The sequence below is a fragment of the Rhinopithecus bieti genome, unplaced genomic scaffold (genome assembly GCF_001698545.2).
Source record: "Rhinopithecus bieti isolate Rb0 unplaced genomic scaffold, ASM169854v2 scaffold_74548, whole genome shotgun sequence".
In the NCBI taxonomy this organism is placed as follows: Eukaryota; Metazoa; Chordata; class Mammalia; order Primates; family Cercopithecidae; genus Rhinopithecus; species Rhinopithecus bieti.
Window position 1 is genome coordinate 861,471 of NW_016828873.1, and position 22,353 is coordinate 883,823.

The following is a 22,353-nucleotide window of genomic DNA, read 5'->3' on the forward strand; positions in this document are numbered from 1 at the left end:
CTTGGGCCCAGAACACTTCCTTCCCAAGAGATAAAGCGTCCTCGCAGCCCATGCTGGAGTTATCACCTTGTGTGGGAATATCTTTCCCTGTTTCAGACTCAATATGTACTCCCTTGTTCTGCTTAAACATATGTATCATATGGCACCTAGCCAGCCCCACTGCTATAACTTTCTTCTGCGGGGAGGGCAAAAGGTTCTGCTGCTGCAGCATGAGAGGGTTGCATGCTGCCAACTGCCCCGCATCTGCTGCAAGGAGGCCCTTCTATTTATGGGGACTGACTCCAACTACATAGCTGACCTTGCTCTGTCTCTTCTCTATGTGAGCAAAACATTGTTCCATGTAGTACTTGACTGTGTTGTATTTTCCTTGGCGACTCCAATACCAAAATGCAGTGGCCAAACGTGTCCAGACTGTTACTCCTGGTAGTAAGCAACAGAAGCCACTTGCTAGACAGCTAGAACATAAAAATATGATTGTTCTTGGTTGCTGATTGTGTATAGTGAGACTTTGTTTAACTCATCTATGAGATCTAGGAATATTCCTTTTGTAGATTCCGGGACATTGTCTGCATGGACAATTATGCCATCTGCAAAGAGGAATGGTGTTATTTCTTCCTTTACAATACACATGCTGTTTATTTTACGATGTTGAGTATGAGTTGTGAAAGCAGACATCTTGCTTCATTCACCATTTTAGAGGAAAAGCATTCAGTCTTTTACCATTAACTATGATCTCCATAGAATTTTATAAATGCTCTTTTCAAGTTGAAGTAGTTCCTCTCTACTCCTAACTTGCTAAGAGTTTTTAATCATAAATGGGTATTGCCTTTGGTCAGACACTTTTTCTGCAATTGATTTATCATGTAAGTTTCTCATTTAGCCTGTTGATGTGGTAGATTGCACTGGTTCATTTTCAAATACTGAATGTGACTTGCATATCTGAAGTAAATCCCACTTGGTGTATTTTTTTTCAGTTTGCTAATATTTTGTAAGACTTTTTTGCTTCTAAGATCATGAAAATTATTGATCTATAGTTTTCTTTGTCTCTCTTTTCTTTTTTTTTATACTGTCTTTGGTTTTATGATCAGGGTAATATTGATATTACTCTTAAAATAAGTTGGGAAATGTTTCTTCATTTTCTATTTTCTGGAAGAGAGTATGTAAAATTGATGTTAATTATTCTTTAAATATTTGGTAGACATCTTCAGGGAAATCAACTGATCCTGGAGATTCCATTTTCCTGATCTTTCGAATTGCAGATTTAATTTCAGTATTGTTACAAGACGATCGAGAATACCTATTTTTGATGATTTGTAGATTTCAAGGGATTGGTCCTTTTTTTTCTAAAAATTGTGTATTTTGCTGTTGTTGGATGGAGTATTTCTATATATGTCAATTAGATCATGTTGGGTGATTGTATTGATTGGATCTTCTATATTGCTGATTTTTCTATTGAACTTCTGAACGTAATGTTGCTCATAGTAGTGCCTTGTTACTCTTTTAATGGCTGCAGAATCTATAATGATTTCTCTGTTTTATTCCTAATTTTGACTATTTACATCTTCTCCTTTTTTGTCCATCTTTCTACAGGTTTATCAATTTTATTGATTTTTTTTAAACTAGCTTTTGGTTTCATTGATTTTCTGTTTCCCTGTTTTCAATTTTATTGATTTTTGTTCCTTTTTATATCATTGTTTCTGCTTGCTTTGGGTTTATTTTCTGTTTTTTTTTTTTTTTTTTTTTAATTTATTTTATTTTCTAGCTTCTTGAGGTAGGAACTTTTATTATTGATTTAAGACCTTTTCTCTTTTCTAATATATAAGCATTATAAATTGAACTCTCAATACTGCTTTAGTAGCTGCATCCCACGTATTCTGATATGCCATACTTCCATCTTAATACTGTTCTGTGTATTTTTAAATTTCCTTTCTGACATCCTTTTTGACCCACGGATTATTTAGAAATAAGAATTGAATTGTTTAATTTCTGTTTAGAAATTTTTCTCTTATCTTTCTGTTATTGATTTTCAGTTTGATGCCATTATGACTAGAGAACACATTCTGTATCATTTCAAATAATTCAAATTATTTCAAATCTGTTGAGGTTTGTTTTTTGGCACAGGATACGATCTATCTTGGTAAATGTTCCAAGGTTGCCTGAATAAAAATTAAAGAACAACATGTGTTCTGCTGTTGTTTAGAGGCGATTTGTATATATGTCAATTAGATCCCATTGACTGATGGTGTTGTTCACGTTTTGTATATCCTTACTGATACAGAATAGCACTGTCTAGCAGTCCTATTACTTGTTTAGAGGAAAGGTGTTAAAGTCCCCACCTATAATTACGGATTTGTCTATTTCTTCTTTCAGTTCTATCAATTTTTCTTCATGTAGTTTGAGGCTCTATTGTTTGGTGTATACACATTTAGGGTCATTATGTCTTCCTGGTGTATTGATCCTTTTATCATTATGCAATGATACCTTTTTTTCATATTCTTTCTTTGCTTTGAAATCTACTTCATTTGATACTGCCATAAGCATTCCTGCCTTTTGAAAAAGTATATTTACACAGTATATATTTTTCCACCCTTGTATTTTCAACCCACTTACGTCATTAAATTTGAAATGAGTTTCTTGTAAACAGTTTATCAAAACAGCAAATTGTTAGGTCATGCTTTTTTAATTCACCTTGCCAATCTCTGCCTTTTAATTGGTGTATTTAGACCATTATGTTCAAGTAATTAGTAATATTGTAAGGCTTAGCTCTATGATTTTATTATGTGTTTTCTGTTTGATTCCTTTCTTTCTCTTTACTTCCTATGAATTAGTTGACTATTTTTAGGATTTCATCTCGATTTCTGCATTGTGTTTTTAAATATATGGCCCTGTGTAATTTTCATAGTGATTGCTCTGGGTATGACTGATCACAGCCTATTGGTTTCAGTATTTTACCACTTTAAGTGAAGTATGGGAATTTTACTTCCGTTTAGGTTTTCTTTTTTTTTTTTTTTTTGGCTTCTGAACTTTAAAATATCCTTGTTGTGAGGGTCAGATGGTGTTATAATTTTAATTTTAATCATTACGTATAATTTAGAAAACTCATGAAAAGAAGGATACTCCATTTTGTTTACTTATATGTCTATTCTCCATTGTTTGTCCTTCCCGTCTTGGGCCTCAAGATTCCTTCTGTTTTTTTAAATCACTTTATTTAGGTTTACAGAGCTTTCTTTAGCCATTCTATGAGGGTAGGTATGCTAGCGATAATTTCTTTTGGTTTTCCTTTGAGAATGTGTTTATTGCACATTCATTCTTGATAGGCAGTTTTATTAAATGTGGAATTCGTGGTTGACAGTTCTTTTCTTATGGAATTTGAAAAACTCTACTACACAACTTTTTTTTCTGCACCCCATGGTTTCAAATGAGAAATTTGCTATCATTGTAAAGTGGTGCTGGGTGCAGGGTTTGGAGAAAGGAAGGTGAGCTTGGCAGGGGGGAAGGTTTGCAGGCTTCTGCTCCCTTTTTCAACGACCAACAAAGAGTCCTTTCCCAACTCCCAACCCAAGCCCTTTTGGAACTGTGTGCTGTTGTTGGCACCCTGTGGCACCTCCTTGCCACCCCGTCCTTTCCATGCCCGGGAGCGGGTCTTTCTGGTTCTGCAGAATGGACACTTAAATCCAAGGTCATGGCAAAACATCTGAAATTCATGGCCAGGACCGTGACGGTACAGGAAGGGAACATGGAAGGCGCATAGAGGACCCTAAACAGAATCCTCACTACGGATGGGCTCACTGAGGACCTTAAGCATCGGCGGTATTATAAAAAGCCATGCGGCCGGCGACAGAGGGAAAGCTATGAAAGGTACCGGAGGATCTACAACATGGAAATGGCTCACAAGACCAACTTCTTGATGTGAAAGAATCAGGCAGATCCGTAGCAGGGCTGCTGAGGCAGGCAGATCCGTGGGAGGGCTGCTGAGGCAGGCAGATCCGTAGCAGGGCTGCTGAGGCAGGCAGATCCGTGGGAGGGCTGCTGAGGTCTGTGGATGGGATACCCGGTATGAAACCGTCATCCAGTTTTGTCTCCATCTCTTTTCTTCATACAGTCTCATTTCCTATTACAGTTCTGCAATAAACTCAATCACATGCTTGCAAAAAAGAAAAAGAAAAGTAGTGTTGCCCTAAAGGTAATAGATTATTTCTATCTAACTGCTTTCAGTATTTTTTTCTTTGTCTTTAATTTTCAGCAATTTGTAATATGACTTGGTGTCAACTTATCTGGATTTATCCTATTTGAGATAGTCTCACCTTTTAAAATCAGTAGATTTATGCCTTTTGGCAAATTTGGGGGCTTGTCAGCCAATTTTTCTTTGCATATTCTTTCAGATCCTTTTTTTTTCCACTTCTGGGACTCTGATCATACAAATATTGGGTCTTTTGCTGTGCTTTCGGAGGTTTCTGAGGTTCTGTTTTTATTTTTGTTTAATCTATTTTCTGCCGTTTGCACAGATGAGCAAATTCTTTTGATCTGTCCTCAAGTTATTGATTCTATTCTTTTTTGTCTCCTGTCTAGTATTGAGCCCATTCAGGGAGTTACTTCATCTATTGTTTTTTTCAAGTCTATAATTTCCATTTTGTTCTTTTAAGCAACATATTTTTTGCTGATACTTCTATTTTTTCTTCATCTCAGGAGAATTTGTGATTGCTTATTAAATCATTTTTATGATGGTTGTTTTAAAATTCTTGTTAGATAATTCCAATATCTGATTTATCTCAGGGTTGACATCATTTCATTTTATTTTCTCATTCAAGTTATGGTTTTACTGATCCTTGTGATGACAGATGATTTTGAATTGTATGCTGGACATTTTAGATATTAGGTTAGGAGACTCCATGTCTTCTTTGAATTTTTGAATTTAGCAGGCAGTCACCTTTTTAGGTTTCAAGAACAGGTCCTGACCTACTTACATGGACTGTGGTTCCAATGATCAGTTTATTTCCTGAGTCTTTGCTGTGTTGTTCTGACTTTCTTGGCTTACCTTGTGCCATTGGGCCTCCCAGGTCTCTACTGATGATCCCTGAGTGGTCAGAAGGTGTTTCCTTAGGTGAGAATGTTCCATATCCCTCTGAGGAAGGGGAGTCTTGATTTATGGGGATGAAGAGGCTCCTTTGGTGGGCGTTGTGGTGAGCTTCTCCCTGTCTCTGGGGGTAGAGAGCATTTCCTAGGCTGAATACTTGTTGTGGTATAATCCCCTTTGTTGATCTCCCAGGCACAGGGTATCTCTTGATGGAAGTGGAGAGTCTCAGAACTGTTAAGGAAAGAAAAGATTTCACATAACAGGCCATTGTGGTAGCATAATTCTTTTGCCATGGCCCCTTGCCATATGATGTCTCTGGGGAGCAGAGGGGAGCCTCAGCAACAGATGAGGTGAGCTCTTTCTCTGGCTGCTTTTTTCTTTTCTTCTTCTTCCTCCTCTTCCTCTTCCTCCTCCTCTTCCTCCTCCTCCTCCTCCTCTTCTCCCTCTCCTCCTCCTCCGCCTCCTCCTCCTCCTCCAGAAAGGCTTTGTTTAATTCTCTTTGCCCATTCTTCCAGGCTCACCCTGTATTGTAGGTGGGACTCTCATTCAATCTGGGGAAAGAAAGAGCCAACCTGGGCCGCCTTCTCTTGTTTCTGTTACTGACTTGGGGACAGCAAACACCAGGACTGAAGCACCTTCTTGTATTATGCTGGAGGTTATAAAAAGCCCTGATGCTCTGCTGTTACACCTGGGATCTCTAACCAGTTCACCTTCCTCTTCTACCTTTCAGAGTTCTATTTGGTTGTTATATGTAGTTTTTAGTCATGCTTAGTGGGGAGAAACAGGGAGAGACAAGTCTATGCTGTCTTGTCCAGTCTAAAAGTCCCTATGTAACATTTGTTTAAAACACTTGTGTTATAGTAGGATAAGGAAAATTGTGTGATTTTTTTTTTAATGGCTTCAGGTAGAAAAGCAAGTGTTAACTTTCTCTTTATCTTCCTGATAGTACCAAGAAGTTCAAAATATCATTTATTTTTATCAATGAGATGACTATAATTAATCATTAATAAAAAACCTATTTCCCTTACCTTTCTTTCACCCTGAATAGTTAGTTGGATATTCAACTTTATTGTATTTTTATTTGTTGTACATCCATTTTATATTTTTCAGATAGAAAATATACAGTTTACTTTTTTGCATGCTACGTGTATTTACAGCTCTATTGGTTGTTAGATTAAAATAAAATTTCCATTATGATGAAAAATGTATTTGTGCATAGTACATTTACTGACAGCTCCATTCAAAAGAACCATTCCAAGTGTTAAATACAGGTATAAACTATTCATTTTTTGTATTATAATTAAGAATATATTTATTACTCTTCACTACTTGTGTAATTACTTCTATATTGAAAATATTTACGTATGTAATGTAATTTTCTAACTTTTATAATGTAAAATGATATATACTAGAGTAGAAAATTAACTGAGAGTCTCAGAATTATACTCAGGGATATAGAAATAGAGAGAACTTGAGACCATGGAAGATGAGAAATGAAAACAGGAACTCAAGGAGCAGAGAATCCTAGTGAGAGGAATCAAGGCCTCCTGAAGGAGGATCAGCTTTTATTCAAGGTTTCTTCTAGAATTTCCAGCAAGGAAAGCAAGTTACCATGGCCCAGAGAAACCAAAAGTCTCATTTGATGAGATAATTGAGAAAAGTCTAAAGATCCATTTCGATATTTTAATGACTAGAATTGAACCATGCCTCTAGAGGCAATAGTGGTTACTATACTCTAATTCTCCAAAATCGTTTCAAAAAAAATTTGGCAAAATATGCTCATATCTTGTCATAACTATTTGTGACCATAGTTGCAACACTCAAATTAAAATGAGAATGGACCATTACCACTTGATTTAAATGTCTGTGCATTTATTTAAACCTGCACATCCACATAATTTAAATAGTAAGCAAAATAAATTTATAATTGGAGAAGGCCTGTAGTTGAATAACACTACTCAGTCCATTCCAAAGTCAGTAAATTATCTTTATTTTGTATGACCACCCTTGACCACTACTGGAAGGAATGTTGGCCGCTTCTTTGTATTATGTTTGAGCTTTCCAGTCCGGGGCACTGGGCTCAGTTCTGGGGATAAAATGATGAGAGTACATGGTCTCTTTCCAAGGGAAAATGAAAGAACAGGAGGAAAATGATGCACAAAGTATAAGACAATATGATAACTGGCACAGTGGAGCCATAAAAAGGCACCATCGGATAAATCAATAAAGAGGAACTTTTATGCTGTTTATGCCAGATAGAAGTTAGTGGAAATTATAAGAACCCAAACAGCTTGATAAATTCACATTTTAAAAATACAAATCAACATTACTACTGAAACTTTTACAAGGATCTCATGACCTATGTGCTTACCCTTGAACCACCCTGTTCTAACCAGCCAAGTGGAATTGGAAACAATTGATATGTCTTTCATGTGAACATTTCATTTCTGTTTATCAAACTATACTCATGATAATACCCTTAACAAGTCTCCAAACCATCTCATCCAAGTCCAATTTTCATTTCTAACTTTCCTTCACCAACTCCAATTAGCATGTACTCCAACTCAGAGGAACACCCTCCCTGGTCTCTGGAACGCTACATTGTTGCCTCTGAGGCTGGGATTTTATTCTGCTTCACCCATCTGCTCTCTGTATGGAAAGAACTGAGTGCAGCAGGGGATCCTATGAAGTCCTGGCTTCAAACCTCGGGCAAAAATAGCGAGTTTCTTAACAATAAACACCCCGATGAGAGCCACCTGGCAAAGTGGCTGCACACAGGGCTTTCGTTCTCAAGTTCATCCGCTTCAAGCACAATGTTGCTAAAAATGAAGCTTTCACTTTTCCTTCAAAATCAAATCCTGTCACTTTACCTAAATTCAACTAAAATAGCCATAGAGGACCAAACATACATCATTCAAAGTTTCATGTAGTCATGAAGGAATTAGGCAACAGGACAGTCAATATCTCCTGCTGGACGAGAAATTTTCAATAGAATTTTTTCATTTGCTGACTTCACATTTCAGGATCATTGTTCCTAGAGATGCACTTTTTTTTTTTTTCTTACTTACAATTTCAAGTTTGAGAGTATAAATCCTAGGACTCTCAAACAGATATTTGATATGCATATAAAACTGTAACTCTAAAAGATCAAACTTCTCTTATATCCTCATTTACTTCATAAAACATCTTTTCAACAGATTCATCTGATTCATTTACCTTTGCCTTTACCATGCATGTTGATTTCTAGAAACAAAACTATTCATCGTGTATATAACTATTTATGCTTGTACTCCTTTTGATTTTACTGTGTTAGCTGCAATAACTAGTACAGGTATACTACATTATACACACATTAATTTAAAAAATTATTTTTATTGATTGCTTACTGCCTAATATGTACAAAGATATTCTAGCTAGGAGGAAAATTTAAAGGCTGATATTTGGAAGACCACATACAGACCAAAACACAGGCAGATATGTTTGTGAGACCCTATGACAAAGATAGATAACTGTGGCATCAAGGGCCTTGGCTGCTTTCTCAGGTTAGCATTCTTCTGTTGACTTGTAATCACACAAGTAAGGGAAAAACTCTCAAATGAATAATCAGCAGACGGGTGCCAACTCTTCAACTTAAGTATGCTGGCCAACACGTATTAGAAAAATGTTCTGAAACTAAAGAACAAAACCAGGAAATTCATCATTAAAGTCTTAAGGTGCTGTCCTGTCAACTTAGAAGACCTGAAAGGTAGATTTTCATACCAGGGTTGTATTTTGATGAGAGAGATGTGGGCCACACCCATTTAAAAGAGCTTTCAGGAGAGTAATGTTTCCTGAGACTAGCCTAGTGTTTGTTAGAGTAAGAAGCTGAAGAAAATGATTAGAGGGAAGGTTGAGGATACTGGGAGTTGTCCTCACAGTAGACCATCCTGTGAGCTCTCATATGATGCGATCAAGTGTGTGTTTGCTACTCATGAGGATGCCCATCTTGACATCCCATGTTTTTTTCTAACTACCCAAGGTCCCTAAAAGTTTGTTTATTAAGCCTGGTAATCATTAAGAAGAACAATATTATTGACCTACACCTGACCTAAAAAACGATTAATTATACCTCTTTTCCCAATGTCTACTGCTCTAGTTTGTTGAGAGAGTCTGTCTTCTGACATTAACACAGAAGACCCTCAGAAACATCTGTTTCCTCTTGCATCCGCTCCGCAACTGCCATGACATGCACATTCACCTAGAGCTTCACTTTAGCCCCGAGCAACCCAGTTCCCAGGGCAAGAAAAAGTATCCAAAACCTCTTCCTGAGACCAACCAATCCTCTTTCTGAAGAATTACGTATCACTTTCTCAAAAGAGGTTTTATTATATCTGCTATTAGCAAAAAACTACCCCTTAGTCATTACTTAAGCAACAATTAATTTCCGAAGAAGGTATAATCAGAATTGATTATAACTTTTCCTTAAGTACATCAGGAACAATACCACTATGACTTATAAGTGTGCTTACCTCAGTCACCCACAGAAGTCCCAGCATCCCAGTTCATCATTTCTGGTCTTTATCCAAGAATTCTCTGTACATATCCTAATTTCATGCAATTTTCCACCCCATTCTGAACTTCTCTCTGTATGCTGAAGGTTTAATAAGCCCAATTACCAATGTCCTCAACTTTTTTCTAAATGTTTCCTTCACCTGCTTGCTTAAGCTCAAACCATGCTATATTCTCAAGGTACCATTTCTTCTGCAATCTTCTTGAATGGTGGTTGTCTTTTATTCTTCTTCCAAATCTCATGTTTGACTAGTCCCAAAGGTAAACTAAATGTCCTCATGTCATTGCTTCATCTAGGAAATTAGTCTTTCTTCCTCATTCAGAATTTTGTATCAAGTGAAACTAAGCCTCGTAAGTGAAGGAAAGACACAATCTCTTTCAGACAAACAAATGCTGAGAGATTTCTCCACTTGCAAGCCAGCACTACAAGAACTGCTAAAACGCAGCTCTAAATCTTGAAACAGAACTTCAAAATACACCAAAATAGAGCATTCTTAAAGCATAAATCTTGGCCGGGCGCGGTGGCTCAAGCCTGTAATCCCAGCACTTTGGGAGGCCAAGATGGGTGGATCACGAGGTCAGGAGATCGAGACCATCCTGGCTAACACAGTGAAACCCCGTCTCTACTAAAAAAATACAAAAAAACTAGCCGGGCGATGTGGTGGGCGCCTGTAGTCCCAATTACTCGAGAGGTTGAGGCAGGAGAATGGCGTAAACCCAGGAGGCAGAGCTTGCAGTGAGCTGAGATCCGGCCACTGCACTCCAGCCTGGGCGAAAGAGTGAGACACCTCCAAAAAAAAAAAAAAAAAAAAAAAAAACGTATATCTCACAGGACCTATAAAACAATAACACAATAAAAAAAACACAAGATGTTTATACTTTTGTTGACGGAAAATCAACAAACAATGGACTTAAACTATACCCTAAAATAAATGGACTTAGCAGATATTTATAGAACATTTTACCCAACAACTGAAGAATATACATTCTATTCATCAGCACATGGAACATTCTCCAAGATAGACCATATGAGAGGCCACAAAACAAGCCTCAAGAAATTTTAAAAAGTAGAAATTATATCAAGTACACTCTCAGACCACAGTGCAATAAAACAAAATCAACTCCAAAAGGAACCCTCAAAATCATGGAAATTAAATAACCTGCTCCTGAATGATCATTGGATCAACAATGAAATCAAGAAGGAAATTAAAAAGTTCCTTGAACTGAACGATAATAGTGACATAACCTACCAAAACCTCTGGGATACAGCAAAAGCAATGCTAAGAGGAAAGTTTATAGCATTAAATGCCTACATCAAAAACCCACTTCATGTTGAAGTACATGTCTTTGAACTACACTGCTCACTACCTCTTTTGGTTGCAACATTCTTCCTACCTCATGGTACCTTCTCCTCAGTCACTGATTACCTTAATATCTTACTCCTGTCATCATTTTGAGGATTTCAGCATCTGTGCAGACAACCGATATAAACCATTATCTCTGTTATTTGAAATCCTTATTTCCAATGACTGTGACTTTCATGCCACATGCTTCTGCCCACTTCTTTGGTCATAACTTATGCCTTATTGCCAATAACCTTCCTAAAATCTTCATTTTAAATCATTCTATTTTATGACCAGAACCTCCAGTTATTCCAGTTTATATACTTTAGAACTTTTTCCATTGAGCCTAGTCTGGTGTCTTAACCACTTTTTTTCCAGTCATTGCCTTACTTACCTTCTGTCTCAGCTAAGGTTCCAAGGTCCAGCACTATAATTATTCCCTTGCATACACCTTCAGCTCACCTGATTCTTGTTCTCTTCATTGTACTTGCCTGACAAAGGTACAATTATGGTTAAATCAATCCTACACCTTCTCCACACCTACCACCAATTTGATGTGGTTGGAGAAAAACTCACAAGCCACACACTGAACCAATGAGTGTCACTTTAAATTTATGGCGCCAAATCTCATGGGGCCTTTAGCACTAGACAACAATCCTTCTAGAGCTCTACCTCCTAAGATGACCCTTTTTATATCTTCTATTTCTTCAAACTTCCAACACCTCCTCCCTCATTGTTACCCTAAGTTGATCATTAAGTCCAATTTCATCGGAATGTAGTATCTTCCCTCCACCAAAAGTATTGTCAGTTCTGAGGTTTGATTTTTATCCTTTTTACAAGCTCATACGTTATCCTGTTACCGTTTTGTGAATGCCGGCAAAAGACATAAAACTTTGTGTCAGGAAAAAATGCACAACCAGCAGCATGAGCCCTGGGTTTACATGAATTAATCTTGCACCCAACTCCCATAGGGTTGGTACTACGTGTACCCAGATGAGTACTGCACAGGCAGATTTTTGTCACAACTGATGAACATTGAGTTGGGGAACTCATCACTTTTACAGTAAACAGCAAGAAGCCTGCTCCTTGTCCCAGAGGGAGACATTACTTCATTCCTCAGAGATGCTTGCTGCAAAACCAACCCCAAGAAATGGGCAGGTAAAGATCAGTCAGGGCCTTGCATTCTTAGGATTCCTAGTAAAAAGCTGCCAGGACACACAAGGCCCATGATGAGTTGCTTCTTCTAGCAATCTCTCCCATGACCCCATGTGTTCTTGGCTGAACTCGAATTTTCATATGAATATGCCACCCCATTAGCCACCCTGCTTAATCTGACTGACAGAGACTGGGGTTAAATCTGTTCAATTTGCCTCATGCAGCATTTAATTAAGGAGACTATCAAGAGGACTGTAAGCAATAAGATGAAGTCAACCTGTAGTATACATTTCAACTCTACCCCCCAGGGCCCTGGACTCAGCCAATTATACATACATCCCAGGGGCACCAGTACATCTTGCTTTAGATAGCCAGAAAGTAGTCTAAAGCCCATCAGTTATCCACTGTGATGCACGTAAGGGAGCTTAGATTGACATACTGATCTTTGATGTCATTACCAATAATGACAGGGGCAATAAATGAGCAACCCTAACCCCCAAAGGAGAGACATTCCCCCAAATACAAACATATAACACAAAGGGACAGACTCTAGTTCAGAATTTCTGATTAAAATTCATTTTTACAGTTGTTACATTGGTTTGGTTATTTCAGTACAATAGAAGCATCACTTGCAGCTCCCATTGCCATTTATGGCAACACTTAAGCTGCCTGAGTATTAGGAAAAGTGTATGAATATATGTTATTAAGATTGAGGTTGGGCACAGTGCTTCACACCTGAAATCTCAGTGCTTTGGGAGGCCAAGGCAGGAGGTTCGAGACCAGGCTGGGCAATATAGTGAGACCCCATCTCTAAACAACAACAACAACAACAAAAAAAACACAGTTGTGGGGCCTGTTTGTACACATACAAGGCTGAGGAGGAGGCAGTTCAGGAGCTTCCCATTAATGGAATGGAATGGAATGGTCAGGTATGGTGAAGTAGTTTAGGATCAGCCAAGTGAGCAAGAATTTTAGTGTTTTTATAACACCTGGACAAGGATGACAAATCCTGTAGTGAGTTTAAATTGTCAGCTGCAGCTGCTCCTAGATTCAGCTAGACCATACAATTGTTTTGCCAGACTACAGTGCTGAATCTAAGGAACAAGAAGCCTAAGTGTCCCTCTGCCCTGAACTGCCTGGGGTTTAAAGTGATTTGTGCTCACTTGCTGGAATTTTTATTCTCCCTCCATGGCCATGAAACTAGGGTGTCCCAACCCAGTAGCTATAACTTTACCTCTTCTCCAATCATCTGCTCATACCAATACCTTTTGTCCAGAGAGATCAGACATGAATAGGAATAGGTCACTTTAAAAAATATTTACTGAGATTCATTATATTTCCCACTTAGTCCAGTTAGGTCACTATAAGTAAATATACTACTTGGTAAGTAGTATATTCAACCAGTGGTCATTGTCTTTATGATCTAGGACCATGTTAATTCAATAAAAGAATCCAGGTAGCTGCATCAAGTTAAGTTTGAATCTCTCAGTCTTGCCTTTAGATGTGGCTGCCCTTCAAAGTGTGTACAAATCAAGCTGGCATGAGGTTGTCACTAGGGGAAGAAAATACACTTCGGGTTAATAAATGATCAAGGGAGAATCATGCATTTTCAAAATAAGTTTATATAATTTTTCTACCCTTCCATCTTGATCATTACCCAGGAGTTGGCCAATAGGAGACAAACCTTTCCTGCCCATGACCATATTTAATGCTCAAACAGCCTTAATAAACTGTTTTAATAAAATCTGTGAGCCAGAAAGAGGCAAAGAAGGTAGATACAGAAAGGAGGGAGAGTCAGAAATCTTTAGGATTGATTTTCAAAAAGTCTATTCCATATCTCAATGATGCCAGCAGCCTTATCAGAGAATGATGAGAGTGTGGAATGTCCACTGAATATTTTTACCACTGATCCATTGCTAGGTGGCCTTTATGAGAAAAACACACCATTGTCAGATTGTAGGTGGTCTTGAAAGCTGAAAATAAGAATCAGATTATCAAACTGAAATAGTAGCAAAATAATCTAAAAATGTGTCAATATTAGCAAGGCACCAATGGTAGTCCCAAGAGAGGGTCAGAGATCTGACACAGCCAATTTTCTAGAAGTGAGCAGGGAAAATGCTCCTTGTAATGTGGCCTCCTTTACTGCAAAACAATCAGGCCAATTTTGGCAGGAGTCTCCTCTGGTATGCAGTTTCTAGGTTAGAAACATATAGTCCTTTGCTGTAGTCCGTGGTAGTGAATATGTTTTCTGGTAAGAGGATGGATCCAGGTATTGATGGAAGCCATCTAGATAGATGTTGGGTAATCCATTTGATTCTAGTTGTTCTTATTAGGGGTTATAGCAACAGCCACCAAAAAACCATACTATCCCCCAGTTGGGAATGAAAGGAATGCAGGATGATGGGGAGATTAACCTATGGGAGTAGAAGTGGGAAAAGTCTTGGTCCTTCCTCTGGGGCTGCTGTCCAAGTGCCAGAGCTGCTTCCTACTCAGGTGTATCCTCATTATCTGATTAGTGTCAGGGCCCAGAAGACCTCTTTTTTCTTGCCCCCATGCATGCCATGGTGCTCTGCCCCATCAAAGGGTAGTCACCAAGCAAGAACAGTGCCACATCTGAGTAAGCTAGTAACTTGAGGTCTCCGATAACAAGGTTATTTCTTCTTAAAGAAGTTAATGTTGTGGAATAGGGAGAGGGAGGAATCAGGGGTCATAGAGGGAGAGAGCAGCTCTAATCAGTAAACAAAGTTTTATGTTCAATTTCAATTTCAATTCAATTTCTCTTGCTTGTGGCTCAATCAAACAAACTCATCATGTTTTTGTTCTAACTAAAATTCTGTATTGAATAGAAATGATGTCATTGTTGGCTCCATTTATTTCATCTTTCGATACTCCTTGACTCAGCAGTCACATTGCCTTCTGGCTGGAGCCACAGGGCTTGCTGCTCTATTGTCATAACCATGTTTTTTCCTCCTCCCACCTAGAGGAGATCTAGAAACAACCAAGGCACCATATAAGACTGCTTGTTTTAATCCCAATCTGATTGACGGGCAGGACCTCAGGGGTCCCTTACTTCCGTCTTTCACCTACCACTTCAGTGGGAGTCCAGGGAATCCATCTCCTACATCTGAACCCATCCCAAAAGGCTCTTAACATTTTTCTTCCAGAAAGACATGTCTCTTTCAGGATCTCATCTTTGTTGCCATAACTGTTGGGTCTGAAATTAAATTTTACCCCATTTATAAATGAATGAGTTAGCCTGTTACTGTTTTATGGATGCTGGCAGAAGATACAAAACTCTTGGGTCAGAAACAAAGAACTATATTACTCACAGCACAGCAGGCTGCATGAGCATCATGTTTATGTAGGTTTCTCTTGCATTCAAGTCTTACAGGGGTGATTTGATAGATGGATGATGTACCTGCAGTGGATTTGCATCACAGCTGAGGAACAATAACCTGATAAATTATCTGTTTTCATAGCAGGCAGTAAGGCAATCTGCTTTTTGTCCCGACTTTGAACCTCATATTTCAAAGTTGCTTGCTGCAAAAAGCAACCCTGAGAGATAGCCTGGGTAGAATGATTAGGATCTTGCATTCTTGGTACAACCAACAAGAATTGCAGTGATTCTCAGTGCCCATGGTAGATTGACTCTCCCAACACCTACCTATTTATCTGTCACTCATTTACTTGCCACCTCCCAATTCCTGCCTATGTTTGGACTACTTTTCCATTACAACATTCCCACCCAAAGTTTATGGATGCATGGCACCCTGTTCATTCTCTATGATTCAGGATCTTTAGCAATTATTCTTTACAAATCTTGCATCATTGATTTTCCACTGTACTCTAAATCATTCTAATCAGCTTGCCTATCTACCATCTGAAAAAAAAATGCTCCTTAGAATGCGTACACCTCGTCGGATATTCTCTACTCTACTCCAGCCTTCTCTAAAGAGATATCTATACTTACTCTCTACTTTTTCACTTCCCAGTAACCTTCCCAATAAGGCAATTTTTTCTACATCAGTGAAAGCTTCCCTGTCAACAACTTCCATTTGCTAATCTAAAGCTTAATTTTAAGTCCTCCTCTTAACTGGCCTCTCATTTATAGTTGTTCTCTCTGATCTGCTGGATATAATTTCTTTATTTAACATCTGCCCCCTTCTTGTTCACTATCAGTCTATTGCTAGCATATCCTCTATTTTCCAGACTCTAAATGCTGGAGTCCCCTAGGATTCAGTCCTTAAACATATTTTTTCACGCCTTGGGAAATCTCATGTAATCTCTTGACTTTAAATTTTAGATAGATGTTTACAACATTTAAATTTTTGTCTCCAGCCCTAGCCCCTCTCTCGAACTTCTCTTAACTTTTGTATTTAGATAGCTAAAATGATTTTCAAACATTACCCCAGGCAAAACTTTTTATTTTTTTATCTTCATGAAATCCAAAACAAAAAATTAAGCTAAAGCAAACAAACAAAATAATCACAAAACAAAGCAAAATTCACAAAACGACAATAATGACAAAAACACTTCTTCCCCATCTCAGTAAGTGGTAACAACATATTCACCCAGTTGGTCAGACCATAAATTTAAAGCCATATTTGATTTCTCTCTTTCTTTAATATCCCACATCTGATTCCTCCACACATTTTGTTGGCTTCTCCTTTAAGCTGTGTTTCAAGCATGATAATACTTCCCACCTCTACCATTTCTACTCTAGACCAAGCCACTGTCATGTCTCACCTCAACTACTGCAATAGCCTAATGTTTTGGTGTGCTTCCATTCTTGACTTCCTAAATCAGTTCTCCACACAGCTTTGGTAGTAACATAATATGCATAATATCATGTGAGTCTTCCATTCAAACAGTCCAGTGGTTCACATCATGTTCTCAATAAAACTTGTACTCCTTAACATATTCTTACAAGCCCTTGTATGATCTGTCCTCAGTTATCCTCTCCAAAATCATCTCCTGAGTCCTCACTCTCTTCACTTTTGCTAGGTTGGGATCTTAAAGTTACTTGGTTAGGCCAAACTCATTTCTGCCTTGGGGGCTTTACCTTTATTTTTCCCTTTACCTAGAAGACTACAGATTTTGCATGGTGATTCCTTCTTTTAAATCTTTAGTCAAAGACCACTTTTCCAGAGAGGTCTATCTAAACCTCCCACAAAAATGCCACCTCTCTCTGCACCCCAACACATACAATCACACGCTCTATTTCCTTACCCTTATTAATTTCTTCATACTTATCATTGTGTGATCTTATGCACACACACAGACACACACTTTGGTTAATTTTTTAAGCTCCCCTCTCTCAGTCCTTACTAGAATTGTCCACTATGAAATAGACTTTGAACATCTTGACTACTGTAGCTCCATGACCTAGCACAGTGCCTAGCCCATAACAGGAGGCCCAACCAATATTTCATGAATATAAAAATGCTGAAATCACTCAATTGAAGCTTGAGAGAAATCTCAGGACTCTCAATTGTAAGCATTGATCATTAACCCACATGTCAGGTAAACTTTTGCCCTTAGCAGCTAAAAACTTTAATAAGCCTTATGAAGATTCTTTCATTCTCTTAATCCAGATATAACTAGATGAGCCTCAGAATTCTTGCCCTAATTATAGTGTATGCTACATTTTGATAAATTAAGTTTTCCATGCCACTTGACATATCATAATTTGAAAAATGTGTTCTTCTTATTTCAGATTGATCTTCCATTTTCAAGAGCATCTAACACCTTATCTTTAAGTTTCTCAGTTGCATTTTCTTCCTATCAAGAATCTAAAGATTTATTTTTTCAAAATTCAAATATATTAAATGAACTTACATTTTATGAGAAAGGCTTTTGTTCAAAATGAAACCCTTTTTTATGATCTCTTTTTTTTAAATGGATCATGACAAACCTATAGGAGTTATTATTGGAATTGTGATTAGAATCATTTGTGCAATAAAGCACTTCCTAGCTTAAGGCAAAATTGGCCTAGCTGTAGCCTGCTGTATCCTTCCGGCACTATCTTTGAGTCAAGTGTATGTTCTTGGTTAATTGGCTTATGACAAAAGTAATTTTGTCAGTTAGACGTTTCTGTAGAGCTGCCCTTGGTGAATTAGTGTCTTAAGACAGAGCCACACGGTTTCGTTGACATGTAAGTTTTCTGGTTGTTTTTTTCTGTTTTTACTTCATGACATCTCCCATAGTGTTTTAAAAAAGAGGAATTGTGGATAGAATAAGGCTATGTATGGGCAAGCCCTTTTTGGCACATGTGAAACCATCAGTTCTTCAAGCATCAAACAATGATATAGATGCCAGCCAATTGTGTAAGATTTTTCAAATTCAATCAAACAAAATGTCCTGCTCTCCACAATCTAACTTTTCTTCAGACTGAATTTACAGTTTAGATCAAGATGGGTTTACTAGTACATTTTCCCAGGTGGCTATATTGATATCTTAAGGCTGCAGATTAATCTGGTTTACTCCCATCTTTCTCCATTTTTTCCTCTCTTTTCTCTTTCTTGTTTGCTCTTACCCACTCTTTCTCTCAATTATAATGGTTCTTAATGAATTCATTATATAAAGGATTCTCAGATCCAAAACTCTATCAACACTTTCCAACAAAAGGGAACTAAACCTACTTTTGATGCCTCTAAGATGCAGCTATATAAATTTCAGACTTGTTTTTCACTCCTCTCATGGTAGTCTGACCCCAATAAGGAAGAGGGTCTGAATGGAACATTTCATAAGTGTCACAGATAATCTACTGCTGAAGCTGTATGTTTATTGCTTTTTCCAAAGAGTTTTCTTCAAAATTACCCCTTTCAAAATAAGAGTTTACTCTCTACTGATAAAACTGTAATCAAGATCTGGTTATTATTTCTTGTTAACATTTTATTGAAGTATCACTCACAGAGAAAAGTGTACACATAATATATTTATAGCTCAATATATGTGTTATAAAGAGAACATGCTCATGTATCTGGTACCCAGAGCAAGATCATGGTTAAATGCATGCTACTTTCTTTTGAAGGAAATGACTAGTGCTAGTGTAAGTAGTAACAGAGGCAAAATTCAGTTCAATTGTCAAAACATTTTCAGATAATTAAAACTGTCTATAAATGAGACAAGCATCCTTGCAAAGAAAAAAGATTCTATGTGATTAGAATTGTTTGTGGATACGAAAGATGGAATTCTTGAGTTGTTGATTGGACTGGATGACTTCCTTGGGTCTTTCCAACCAAAAATGTATGTAAAATCAAACTCTGAAGATCAATGTTCTAATGGTAACATCAAGGCAATTATAAACATAAATAATAAAATAGTATTTTCTAAAGGTCAGTGAAGATGATACTTAGGAAATATTTAAAAACCATTTTCTTTTCTTTTCTTTTTTTTTTTTTTTTTTTGAGATGGAGTCTCACTCTGTCACCCAGGCTGGAATGCAGTGGTGCGATCTCAGCTTGCTGCAAGCTTTGCCTCCTGGGTTCACACCATTCTCCTGCCTCAGCCTCCCAAGTAGCTGGGACTATAGGCTCCCGCCACCATGCCCAGCTAACTTTTTGGATTTTCAGTAGAGATGGGGTTTCACCGTGGTTAGCCAGGATAGTCTCAATCTCCTGACCTCGTGATCCTCCCGCCTTGGCCTCTCAAAGTTCTGGGATTACAGGCGTGAGCCACCAAGCCCAGCCCCTGCCAAAAAAAAAAAAAAAATCATTTTTCTAGCTCATTCAGTAAGTAAATTTAAAGAATGGTGGAATGGACTTTTTGCTTTCCGTATCATAGACTGTTTTAAGTTAAGGATACTATAAGTGAAGTCTGGATGAAAGGTTATAATAAGTTTCATAAGATGGAGGATTTATATCTAAAGTTTGTTCCTTGCACTGGGTAAGTGCTGGCAAACAGTGAAATTATTACATCTCTTCCACTAATGATAACATAATTTTATTTTAGCACAAAGATGTTACCTAGATAATTTCTGTAACAAAATTTTTATAACTGTTGCCCCCAAATTCAACAACTGAATTAAGATTTCATCTTTGTGCACTTTTTCGTGAGAAAGTTTGTTTCTTTCATATTCTTCAATACCTGACAATCTCACTTTGTGATTTAAATGTTTTAATTGCTGCAGTGATTTAATACGTAGAAAAAAAGAGGCACATAAAGATAAAAAATGGTCTAAATTTTCTACTTAACACCTCGGTTCTGCAGAGCCCAAGGTGATTAAACTGAAGGCAAAATTCCTTTAGAGTCACCTATGAGACAATATTCTGGAATATCATCAAAAGTTTTGGCAGAGAATCATTTTTGGGGTGGGAGGTTAAACAGAGGCTAGGGCTTCAAAATTTATCTATTCATTTGAGCGAGTTTTAGCACCATTGACCTGGCCAAACTCCAACACAATTCATTATATTTTGCCTGTCTCAACCGCCCTTGAAATTCTAATGAGGCCCTATATTTCTTGTCTTAACCTACTTTCATAATATTGTTTGAAGCAGCCATCCAGCTGTGGTCATTCACTTAAGAAGAATCTAGATTTATCTAGCAGCGAACGGTATCCAGTATCTCTGATTTCCCCACAGAAGCAGGAAGGTCAGTGAATTTGTTCCAGTGAAAAGATTTGAACAGCTTACACAAATAGGTAAGAAAATCCAAATAAGATAATCCAATTTCTCAAGCATTTCTCATAGTGCTCTTAGTAGGAAAAATGAGAGACACAAGCACCCAGCTGGGCACTTAACTTCAATCATAGTTAAATTTTGTAAAGCCCCCAAAAGGTAAAATGCTACAAAAAATTAAAACACCAGGAAGCTCTACACCAAGATGCTTTCCCGATCATCTGAAGCCTTTTTTGCCTTTGAATTCTCATAGTTGGCTCTTGTGTGCTTTGATCCATCCTGTCTGAGTGCATCCCCATGCCAAATTACACAAAGCAGCCCAGCAGGACTGACAAGGCCCAGGAGCCAGTGCAAGTGTGTCTGGCGCATCTCTTGTTGTTGAACTGTCCTTGTTGGTGAGGATTTTTTTAGCACGCAAAGCGTGTCCTTAAAAGCAGTAGGAAATGGGAAGGGATTCCTCAGCTCTTCATATGTTTTCTTTCATGACCCCGATATCTTATCTGACAACCATTCCCATTTGAATTATTACTCTTAGATCCTGAAAAATCATTCATTAATACCATCTTTGTGAGCTCTTTTAAGCAATACCACTCTAGGGCCTTCAGCCAGCTTCTATTAAATGGTCCCTCATTCTGGTTTACTCTCATTCTCTTCCTTTTAATATTTTAGCCTGTTCAGGCATTATGCATTGGGAGAATAAGATATTTTTTCAGTGATTTAAAGGAATATATGTAATAGAAAAATAAGAGGAGACTAGATTATTACTATACTTGAATCACCCAAATTGTCTGCATAATCCTCACTTACTTCGTATCTCATAGGTAAATTCAAATTATAATAAACATGCTGACATAATCATCAAACATAGAATTCTCCTTTCAGTGGCACAGAATTAGTAATCATTTTCTTTAAGTCCTTACAGTGATATCTTACAAATATGTCCTCCATGAAGCATTCAGGCATTAATTTAATCTGCATATGGGTAACTAAATGTGATTCCTCAATGAACACAATTACTTTAGTTCTTTGTAGTAAATTCTCTCTGTAATACACATAGTTTTGTCAAATTAAGAACCTGTGGAAAATGATTAAAGACACAAGAGGTTATACATATAGTCTTCAATTTGACAGATGACAGCATAACTCATTGCAATAGTAATAATGAGTATTGTTCCTATCTTAATTTAATATGAAAACTTTCCACATCCTCTTAACTAACATGAATAATTTTAGTAATTTACACACTGGCGAAGTCAACTACATACCAACCATTAAGATAGTTGACTTCCTTAAAAATGTAAGTTCTGAGCTCTTTATTGTGAGGGAGATAAATAATTTATGGACTTTAAGAAGGAAACTCTTCCCTTGAAGATATGTTTGATGCTTTCCAGATAGTCTCCCCTCCTTTAGGCTGGAAGAGGTTTGGCTCAGGATGTAATTTTCAAACACATAAGGTGTGCATAGCACTGTGCTGGGCAGTCCCTTAGAAAGCAAAGTGAGGAGAAACTGTGATGGTGGTGGGGAGTAGGGACCATGGATTCAGAATTCTTCGTGTAAAGGCCAATTATTAATATTATCTGTGTCCCTGTATTTCTTCATATACAAAATATAGACA

The 22,353-nt window shown here is 37.6% G+C and overlaps 1 protein-coding gene and 1 pseudogene across 1 annotated transcript in view; both read left to right on the forward strand.

The window, feature by feature from the left end:
• The window catches only part of CRB1 (crumbs cell polarity complex component 1), a 164,628-nt gene that overhangs the window by 44,324 nt on the left and 97,951 nt on the right, over window positions 1-22,353 (forward strand).
• On the forward strand, window positions 3,683-3,946 carry LOC108523854 (28S ribosomal protein S21, mitochondrial pseudogene; annotated as a pseudogene).